Source organism: Callospermophilus lateralis, chromosome 3 (genome assembly GCF_048772815.1).
Source record: "Callospermophilus lateralis isolate mCalLat2 chromosome 3, mCalLat2.hap1, whole genome shotgun sequence".
In the NCBI taxonomy this organism is placed as follows: Eukaryota; Metazoa; Chordata; class Mammalia; order Rodentia; family Sciuridae; genus Callospermophilus; species Callospermophilus lateralis.
The window spans coordinates 32,981,261-32,990,307 of NC_135307.1; the positions used below are offsets into that span (position 1 = coordinate 32,981,261).

At 62.4% G+C, this 9,047-nt stretch overlaps 3 non-coding genes across 3 annotated transcripts; all 3 read right to left on the minus strand.

The window, feature by feature from the left end:
- Positions 1-217: 217 nt before the first annotated feature.
- On the minus strand, positions 218-311 carry Trnay-gua (transfer RNA tyrosine (anticodon GUA)). Its single transcript has 2 exons — positions 275-311; positions 218-253 (listed from the first exon to the last, which is right to left on the minus strand). It is a non-coding gene; the product is annotated as a tRNA-Tyr (tRNA).
- Positions 312-3,913: 3,602 nt separating this feature from the next.
- Positions 3,914-4,007, minus strand: Trnay-gua (transfer RNA tyrosine (anticodon GUA)). Its single transcript has 2 exons — positions 3,971-4,007; positions 3,914-3,949 (listed from the first exon to the last, which is right to left on the minus strand). It is a non-coding gene; the product is annotated as a tRNA-Tyr (tRNA).
- Positions 4,008-7,627: 3,620 nt separating this feature from the next.
- On the minus strand, positions 7,628-7,721 carry Trnay-gua (transfer RNA tyrosine (anticodon GUA)). The gene is made up of 2 exons: positions 7,685-7,721; positions 7,628-7,663 (listed from the first exon to the last, which is right to left on the minus strand). It is a non-coding gene; the product is annotated as a tRNA-Tyr (tRNA).
- Positions 7,722-9,047: the final 1,326 nt, after the last annotated feature.

The following is a 9,047-nucleotide window of genomic DNA, read 5'->3' on the forward strand; positions in this document are numbered from 1 at the left end:
ACCTGGGAGCAGGAACCCCTGCGGGCAGCCAGCGAAGAATGGGCCTTCCCAGGACTGGTGCCTGGCGTTGGTGGGCAGCAGCAGGCAGGACAGCTCCTGGGGAGCGCGGGGGAGTTGGGGGCCAAGATGCAAGGGTTGGCGGTGGAAGAGGTGGGCGGTCTGGAGAGGCAGGATGAGGCTTGCAGGGGCTTGCGTGTGCGCAAAAGCGTGGGGCACTTCCTTCGAGCCGGAATCGAACCAGCGACCTAAGGATGTCCACAGCTGTCTGTTGAGTCTACAGTCCTCCGCTCTACCAGCTGAGCTATCGAACGGTGCACCGGCGGGCCGGGTCCTCTGCCTTTGTGCAGATGGCGGAGGAGAGCTGGCAGGTCCTGTCCGGGGGTGGGGTCCCATTACAACTGTCCGCCTTCCACCCCAGGGAGCCCTCCCTGCCCCGCCCTGCCCTGCCCAGACAGGCTCAGTCCTTGCCTTCAGGGCCCAGGACCAACACACACACACACACACACACACACACACACCCAAACACTTAAATGCACACACACCCCTTCGGCATGGGAGCCCCTGGTATCCAGCGGAAGCCTGGCATGCCCCGCCAACTGGTGCGGCCTTGGCCGGGCGGCGACCACCAAGACGCGCATCCCAGGGCGCGCAGGGCTCTCTCCTCTCGTGCTCTGGCCCTCTTGCCCCTATGCCAAACCTCTGCGTCCCGCCTTGGGCCGGGGTCTAGGAGGATGGCACTAAGGCGGCCTGAGAGGGCCAGGAGCCCGGCACCAGGTGGAGAATGACCCAGGGGAAGGTTGCCTTGTCCACGCCCCTCCCCGCCGGCCCCGGGAAGGTGGGGGTGTGGATACTCACAGGGGTGCGGGTTGGTAATGGAGGAGAACCAGATGGCGCACGGGGAGGCGGCTGCGCAACTAGCACAGCCACAGTCCCCCGCGGTAGTGTCTGGTGGACACCTGGATCCCATCCGACCCTACCAGCCTGGCCCCTGAAGCCCCGGTCCGGGTTCCAGGTCCCCGTGCCCCAGCGGACACGCCCTGCTCCCCACAGCCGCTCCCTCTTTGGTGCCTTCAGACCTCCTGCACACCACACGGGTGGCGGAAAGGACAGAGGGTTAGGGGAAGTGGCAGCCTCGCGTGCCCCGTCCAGGCCTTGCACAAGCACCAGAGATACTTGTGCCAGGGAGCCAGCCCGGCCAGGGCCCAGGAGGCCCCGGCTTCCTGCCTCTCCTCACCAAATAACTCCACCTGGTCCTGGGCGCTTCCGGGAAAGGACAAAGGGACACAACAGAGGCGGACCTGCTTCCTGACCCCGGAAGCAAGTCTTCTCCCACCCAGATGGGATCCCAATTCCGGTGTGCCCTAAATCCTGGCCCTAAATCGCCTCCCTCTCCCAGCCGCTCAGCCCAGATTCCCCGTGGAGGCCCAGGCAGACCCCTCTGCAGTGACCCAACCCCCCCAGTTTCTTGGGGCTCAGGGGGCGGAGAGGGCGTGCTCGCCCAGGCAGAACCCTCAAACCTTTCCTCACGCACCAACGCCACACCAAACCCACTCCCACCGGGACAGGGGAAGGGCCCAGCTGCAGGGGCTTCCCAAAACCTAGTGCTGCTGCTCAGCTGCTCAGCTGGCCGGGCAGCAAGAGCAGCCTCCAGGGACCCCCTTTCCTCACACCAAAGCAACAAATCCGGGTGCCAGGACCCAGGGGACAAAGCCCAGGGGGGATACCCAAAGGGCCATTCCTTCTCATTTTGGACCCCACTGCTGGTCTCTGTACATGGGGTCACTCAAGTTAGGGGGCTCTCTCTGGCCGCACAACTCTTTTCTCCACCCGAAGCCCAGTCTCACCCTGGCACTCCGACTGTTGCTGCCACTGGCACTTGATCTCTTTCGCTTACAGGTACCCACACAGTGTTGGAGGGAGGGGTGCCTGCAAAGAGAGCCAGGCCTCTAAGGAGCCCTCCATGGGAAGAGAGGAACAACCCCTTCAGTCCTTCAGTTTCACATACCCCACCCCTGCCATTCTTGCAGGATCCCTCCCTCCCTCTCTCCCTCCCTCCCTCGCCCTCTCTCTCTCTCTCTCTATCCCTCCCTCCCTCCCTCTCTATCTCTCTCTCGGTCTCTCTCTGTCTCTCTGTCTCTCTGTCTCTCTGTCTCTCTCTCTCTCTCTCACACACACACACACACACACAAACACACACACATACACACACAGAGACATACACAAATACCTGCACTCCATGAAAGCATTCAAGCGCCCAGGGCAATGCAGGTCTAATGCTGTCCCCTTTCCTTTCCATTTCTAGGCTGCATTGAGCTGCCCTCCCATGCAGGTTCCAGTGACTGTCCATTCTGTGACTGGATTTCTCTGCACATCAAGCTGTGGACATCTCTTCTTGGGAAAGGCTGAGATCAAGGGACACTCTGGGCTGTTGCTCTGGCAGCCCACACCCCATCCCCTCCTGATTCTCCAAAGCCCAGCCCATTGCCTCCTGCACACTCTCTGGCTGGTCCGCAGCATCTTCTTGCTAGGTTCTATTTCCAACTGGGCGCTCAAGCCATCAAGCAGCTCACACCCCAGTGGTCTGTGTAAGGGGGTGGGATTCCGTGCCCTTTGCCAGACAATAGCAGCTGCCCAAGGTCACTTGGCTGCCTGCCTAGGAACCACCAGCTCCCACTCCCGGGGGGGGGGGAGGGGGGGGTCCTGAGTTCTGGCCTGACTTGGCTTTTACTCTCACTCCCCCTCAGCTCACCCCAGGCAGGGTGATAGCAACAGGTAGGTGCTTTGGGTACCTTCCCGAGGTGAAGAGCAGAACCTGGCGTGAGCTGGCTCTTCCAGGAGGACCACTGAGTCCTGCTGCGGCTCCAACCCTATTCCTTAAAGTTCACGAAAGGTGAGGCTGGTGGCATGTGGGCGGGATGGGCACATCCCACTCTTCAGCCCCAAGGGAAACAGAACACAGGCCACCGCCACCGCCACCAGGGCACCATGTCACTTAACCAAGCTGGGATGGACATTTCCCTCCCTTGTCCCTCCATGCATTCCTCACCAATAGACAGAGAAAGAGAGGAACAGAGACAGGGGTCAGCGTGGGGGACAGAAATGAAGGCGGGGAGGTGGTGAAAGACAGACAGAGACAGAGACAGAGACCCAGGCAGAGGCAGCGATTGATTGCCTGTGGCTGGAGAGATGGAGGAGAGTGAGGGAGGAGAGGAGAGAGGTGGCAGGGCATCATGGAAAGGAAAGAAGATGAAAGAGAGAGGTAGAGGCAGACAGAAAGTGAGAAAGATGGAGAGGGGCAGACGTGGGGTGGGGGCATGTGGCCAGTGGCTCGGGGCCCTGGCCCAGTTGTGGAGAGGGATGGAGCCTGGCGATCTCAGGGAGGATGCCAGGGTGATCGCTGAGCAACACATCCATGGCTCTGGACATTTCGCCTTTCCCAAGAGGCAAGTCCATGATGATCCAGGTGGGAAGGGCTGGGTGGCAGGGAAGCCTGCCTGTGTGTTGTCAAGAATCTCGGGCGCTGAGGCGCTGGAGGAGTGCCCTGTGGTTGAAAGTGCAGGAGCGGTGGGGGTGTGGCAGGGGCGGCAGCAAGCGGTGGGGGTGTGGCAGGGGCGGCAGCGGCTGCGGCGGCGTCAGGGGCCAGGGATAGGGGTGTGGTATGTGGGGGCACGAGTGGTGGGTGGCATGGGTGAGGCGACCTGGGAGCAGGAACCCCTGCGAGCAGCCAGCGAAGAATGGGCCTTCCCAGGACTGGTGCCTGGCGTTGGTGGGCAGCAGCAGGCAGGACAGCTCCTGGGGAGCGCGGGGGAGTTGGGGGCCAAGATGCAAGGGTTGGCGGTGGAAGAGGTGGGCGGTCTGGAGAGGCAGGATGAGGCTTGCAGGGGCTTGCGTGTGCGCAAAAGCGTGGGGCACTTCCTTCGAGCCGGAATCGAACCAGCGACCTAAGGATGTCCACAGCTGTCTGTTGAGTCTACAGTCCTCCGCTCTACCAGCTGAGCTATCGAAGGGTGCACACCGGCGGGCCGGGTCCTCTGCCTTTGTGCAGATGGCGGAGGAGAGCTGGCAGGTCCTGTCCGGGGGTGGGGTCCCATTACAACTGTCCGCCTTCCACCCCAGGGAGCCCTCCCTGCCCCGCCCTGCCCTGCCCAGACAGGCTCAGTCCTTGCCTTCAGGGCCCAGGACCAACACACACACACACACACACACACACACACACACACACACACACACAACACTTAAATGCACACACACCCCTTCGGCATGGGAGCCCCTGGTATCCAGCGGAAGCCTGGCATGCCCCGCCAACTGGTGCGGCCTTGGCCGGGCGGCGACCACCAAGACGCGCATCCCAGGGCGCGCAGGGCTCTCTCCTCTCGTGCTCTGGCCCTCTTGCCCCTATGCCAAACCTCTGCGTCCCGCCTTGGGCCGGGGTCTAGGAGGATGGCACTAAGGCGGCCTGAGAGGGCCAGGAGCCCGGCACCAGGTGGAGAATGACCCAGGGGAAGGTTGCCTTGTCCACGCCCCTCCCCGCCGGCCCCGGGAAGGTGGGGGTGTGGATACTCACAGGGGTGCGGGTTGGTAATGGAGGAGAACCAGATGGCGCACGGGGAGGCGGCTGCGCAACTAGCACAGCCACAGTCCCCCGCGGTAGTGTCTGGTGGACACCTGGATCCCATCCGACCCTACCAGCCTGGCCCCTGAAGCCCCGGTCCGGGTTCCAGGTCCCCGTGCCCCAGCGGACACGCCCTGCTCCCCACAGCCGCTCCCTCTTTGGTGCCTTCAGACCTCCTGCACACCACACGGGTGGCGGAAAGGACAGAGGGTTAGGGGAAGTGGCAGCCTCGCGTGCCCCGTCCAGGCCTTGCACAAGCACCAGAGATACTTGTGCCAGGGAGCCAGCCCGGCCAGGGCCCAGGAGGCCCCGGCTTCCTGCCTCTCCTCACCAAATAACTCCACCTGGTCCTGGGCGCTTCCGGGAAAGGACAAAGGGACACAACAGAGGCGGACCTGCTTCCTGACCCCGGAAGCAAGTCTTCTCCCACCCAGATGGGATCCCAATTCCGGTGTGCCCTAAATCCTGGCCCTAAATCGCCTCCCTCTCCCAGCCGCTCAGCCCAGATTCCCCGTGGAGGCCCAGGCAGACCCCTCTGCAGTGACCCAACCCCCCCCAGTTTCTTGGGGCTCAGGGGGCGGAGAGGGCGTGCTCGCCCAGGCAGAACCCTCAAACCTTTCCTCACGCACCAACCCCACACCAAACCCACTCCCACCGGGACAGGGGAAGGGCCCAGCTGCAGGGGCTTCCCAAAACCTAGTGCTGCTGCTCAGCTGCTCAGCTGGCCGGGCAGCAAGAGCAGCCTCCAGGGACCCCCTTTCCTCACACCAAAGCAACAAATCCGGGTGCCAGGACCCAGGGGACAAAGCCCAGGGGGGATACCCAAAGGGCCATTCCTTCTCATTTTGGACCCCACTGCTGGTCTCTGTACATGGGGTCACTCAAGTTAGGGGGCTCTCTCTGGCCGCACAACTCTTTTCTCCACCCGAAGCCCAGTCTCACCCTGGCACTCCGACTGTTGCTGCCACTGGCACTTGATCTCTTTCGCTTACAGGTACCCACACAGTGTTGGAGGGAGGGGTGCCTGCAAAGAGAGCCAGGCCTCTAAGGAGCCCTCCATGGGAAGAGAGGAACAACCCCTTCAGTCCTTCAGTTTCACATACCCCACCCCTGCCATTCTTGCAGGATCCCTCCCTCCCTCTCTCCCTCCCTCCCTCGCCCTCTCTCTCTCTCTCTCTATCCCTCCCTCCCTCCCTCTCTATCTCTCTCTCTGTCTCTCTCTGTCTCTCTGTCTCTCTGTCTCTCTCTCTCTCTCTCTCTCTCTCACACACACACACACACACACAAACACACACACATACACACACAGAGACATACACAAATACCTGCACTCCATGAAAGCATTCAAGCGCCCAGGGCAATGCAGGTCTAATGCTGTCCCCTTTCCTTTCCATTTCTAGGCTGCATTGAGCTGCCCTCCCATGCAGGTTCCAGTGACTGTCCATTCTGTGACTGGATTTCTCTGCACATCAAGCTGTGGACATCTCTTCTTGGGAAAGGCTGAGATCAAGGGACACTCTGGGCTGTTGCTCTGGCAGCCCACACCCCATCCCCTCCTGATTCTCCAAAGCCCAGCCCATTGCCTCCTGCACACTCTCTGGCTGGTCCGCAGCATCTTCTTGCTAGGTTCTATTTCCAACTGGGCGCTCAAGCCATCAAGCAGCTCACACCCCAGTGGTCTGTGTAAGGGGGGTGGGATTCCGTGCCCTTTGCCAGACAATAGCAGCTGCCCAAGGTCACTTGGCTGCCTGCCTAGGAACCACCAGCTCCCACTCCCGGGGGGGGGGGGGGGGGGGGGGTCCTGAGTTCTGGCCTGACTTGGCTTTTACTCTCACTCCCCCTCAGCTCACCCCAGGCAGGGTGATAGCAACAGGTAGGTGCTTTGGGTACCTTCCCGAGGTGAAGAGCAGAACCTGGCGTGAGCTGGCTCTTCCAGGAGGACCACTGAGTCCTGCTGCGGCTCCAACCCTATTCCTTAAAGTTCACGAAAGGTGAGGCTGGTGGCATGTGGGCGGGATGGGCACATCCCACTCTTCAGCCCCAAGGGAAAACAGAACACAGGCCACCGCCACCGCCACCAGGGCACCATGTCACTTAACCAAGCTGGGATGGACATTTCCCTCCCTTGTCCCTCCATGCATTCCTCACCAATAGACAGAGAAAGAGAGGAACAGAGACAGGGGTCAGCGTGGGGGACAGAAATGAAGGCGGGGAGGTGGTGAAAGACAGACAGAGACAGAGACAGAGACCCAGGCAGAGGCAGCGATTGATTGCCTGTGGCTGGAGAGATGGAGGAGAGTGAGGGAGGAGAGGAGAGAGGTGGCAGGGCATCATGGAAAGGAAAGAAGATGAAAGAGAGAGGTAGAGGCAGACAGAAAGTGAGAAAGATGGAGAGGGGCAGACGTGGGGTGGGGGCATGTGGCCAGTGGCTCGGGGCCCTGGCCCAGTTGTGGAGAGGGATGGAGCCTGGCGATCTCAGGGAGGATGCCAGGGTGATCGCTGAGCAACACATCCATGGCTCTGGACATTTCGCCTTTCCCAAGAGGCAAGTCCATGATGATCCAGGTGGGAAGGGCTGGGTGGCAGGGAAGCCTGCCTGTGTGTTGTCAAGAATCTCGGGCGCTGAGGCGCTGGAGGAGTGCCCTGTGGTTGAAAGTGCAGGAGCGGTGGGGGTGTGGCAGGGGCGGCAGCAAGCGGTGGGGGTGTGGCAGGGGCGGCAGCGGCTGCGGCGGCGTCAGGGGCCAGGGATAGGGGTGTGGTATGTGGGGGCACGAGTGGTGGGTGGCATGGGTGAGGCGACCTGGGAGCAGGAACCCCTGCGAGCAGCCAGCGAAGAATGGGCCTTCCCAGGACTGGTGCCTGGCGTTGGTGGGCAGCAGCAGGCAGGACAGCTCCTGGGGAGCGCGGGGGAGTTGGGGGCCAAGATGCAAGGGTTGGCGGTGGAAGAGGTGGGCGGTCTGGAGAGGCAGGATGAGGCTTGCAGGGGCTTGCGTGTGCGCAAAAGCGTGGGGCACTTCCTTCGAGCCGGAATCGAACCAGCGACCTAAGGATGTCCACAGCTGTCTGTTGAGTCTACAGTCCTCCGCTCTACCAGCTGAGCTATCGAAGGGTGCACACCGGCGGGCCGGGTCCTCTGCCTTTGTGCAGATGGCGGAGGAGAGCTGGCAGGTCCTGTCCGGGGGTGGGGTCCCATTACAACTGTCCGCCTTCCACCCCAGGGAGCCCTCCCTGCCCCGCCCTGCCCTGCCCAGACAGGCTCAGTCCTTGCCTTCAGGGCCCAGGACCAACACACACACACACACACACACACACACACACACACACACACACAAACACTTAAATGCACACACACCCCTTCGGCATGGGAGCCCCTGGTATCCAGCGGAAGCCTGGCATGCCCCGCCAACTGGTGCGGCCTTGGCCGGGCGGCGACCACCAAGACGCGCATCCCAGGGCGCGCAGGGCTCTCTCCTCTCGTGCTCTGGCCCTCTTGCCCCTATGCCAAACCTCTGCGTCCCGCCTTGGGCCGGGGTCTAGGAGGATGGCACTAAGGCGGCCTGAGAGGGCCAGGAGCCCGGCACCAGGTGGAGAATGACCCAGGGGAAGGTTGCCTTGTCCACGCCCCTCCCCGCCGGCCCCGGGAAGGTGGGGGTGTGGATACTCACAGGGGTGCGGGTTGGTAATGGAGGAGAACCAGATGGCGCACGGGGAGGCGGCTGCGCAACTAGCACAGCCACAGTCCCCCGCGGTAGTGTCTGGTGGACACCTGGATCCCATCCGACCCTACCAGCCTGGCCCCTGAAGCCCCGGTCCGGGTTCCAGGTCCCCGTGCCCCAGCGGACACGCCCTGCTCCCCACAGCCGCTCCCTCTTTGGTGCCTTCAGACCTCCTGCACACCACACGGGTGGCGGAAAGGACAGAGGGTTAGGGGAAGTGGCAGCCTCGCGTGCCCCGTCCAGGCCTTGCACAAGCACCAGAGATACTTGTGCCAGGGAGCCAGCCCGGCCAGGGCCCAGGAGGCCCCGGCTTCCTGCCTCTCCTCACCAAATAACTCCACCTGGTCCTGGGCGCTTCCGGGAAAGGACAAAGGGACACAACAGAGGCGGACCTGCTTCCTGACCCCGGAAGCAAGTCTTCTCCCACCCAGATGGGATCCCAATTCCGGTGTGCCCTAAATCCTGGCCCTAAATCGCCTCCCTCTCCCAGCCGCTCAGCCCAGATTCCCCGTGGAGGCCCAGGCAGACCCCTCTGCAGTGACCCAACCCCTCCCAGTTTCTTGGGGCTCAGGGGGCGGAGAGGGCGTGCTCGCCCAGGCAGAACCCTCAAACCTTTCCTCACGCACCAACCCCACACCAAACCCACTCCCACCGGGACAGGGGAAGGGCCCAGCTGCAGGGGCTTCCCAAAACCTAGTGCTGCTGCTCAGCTGCTCAGC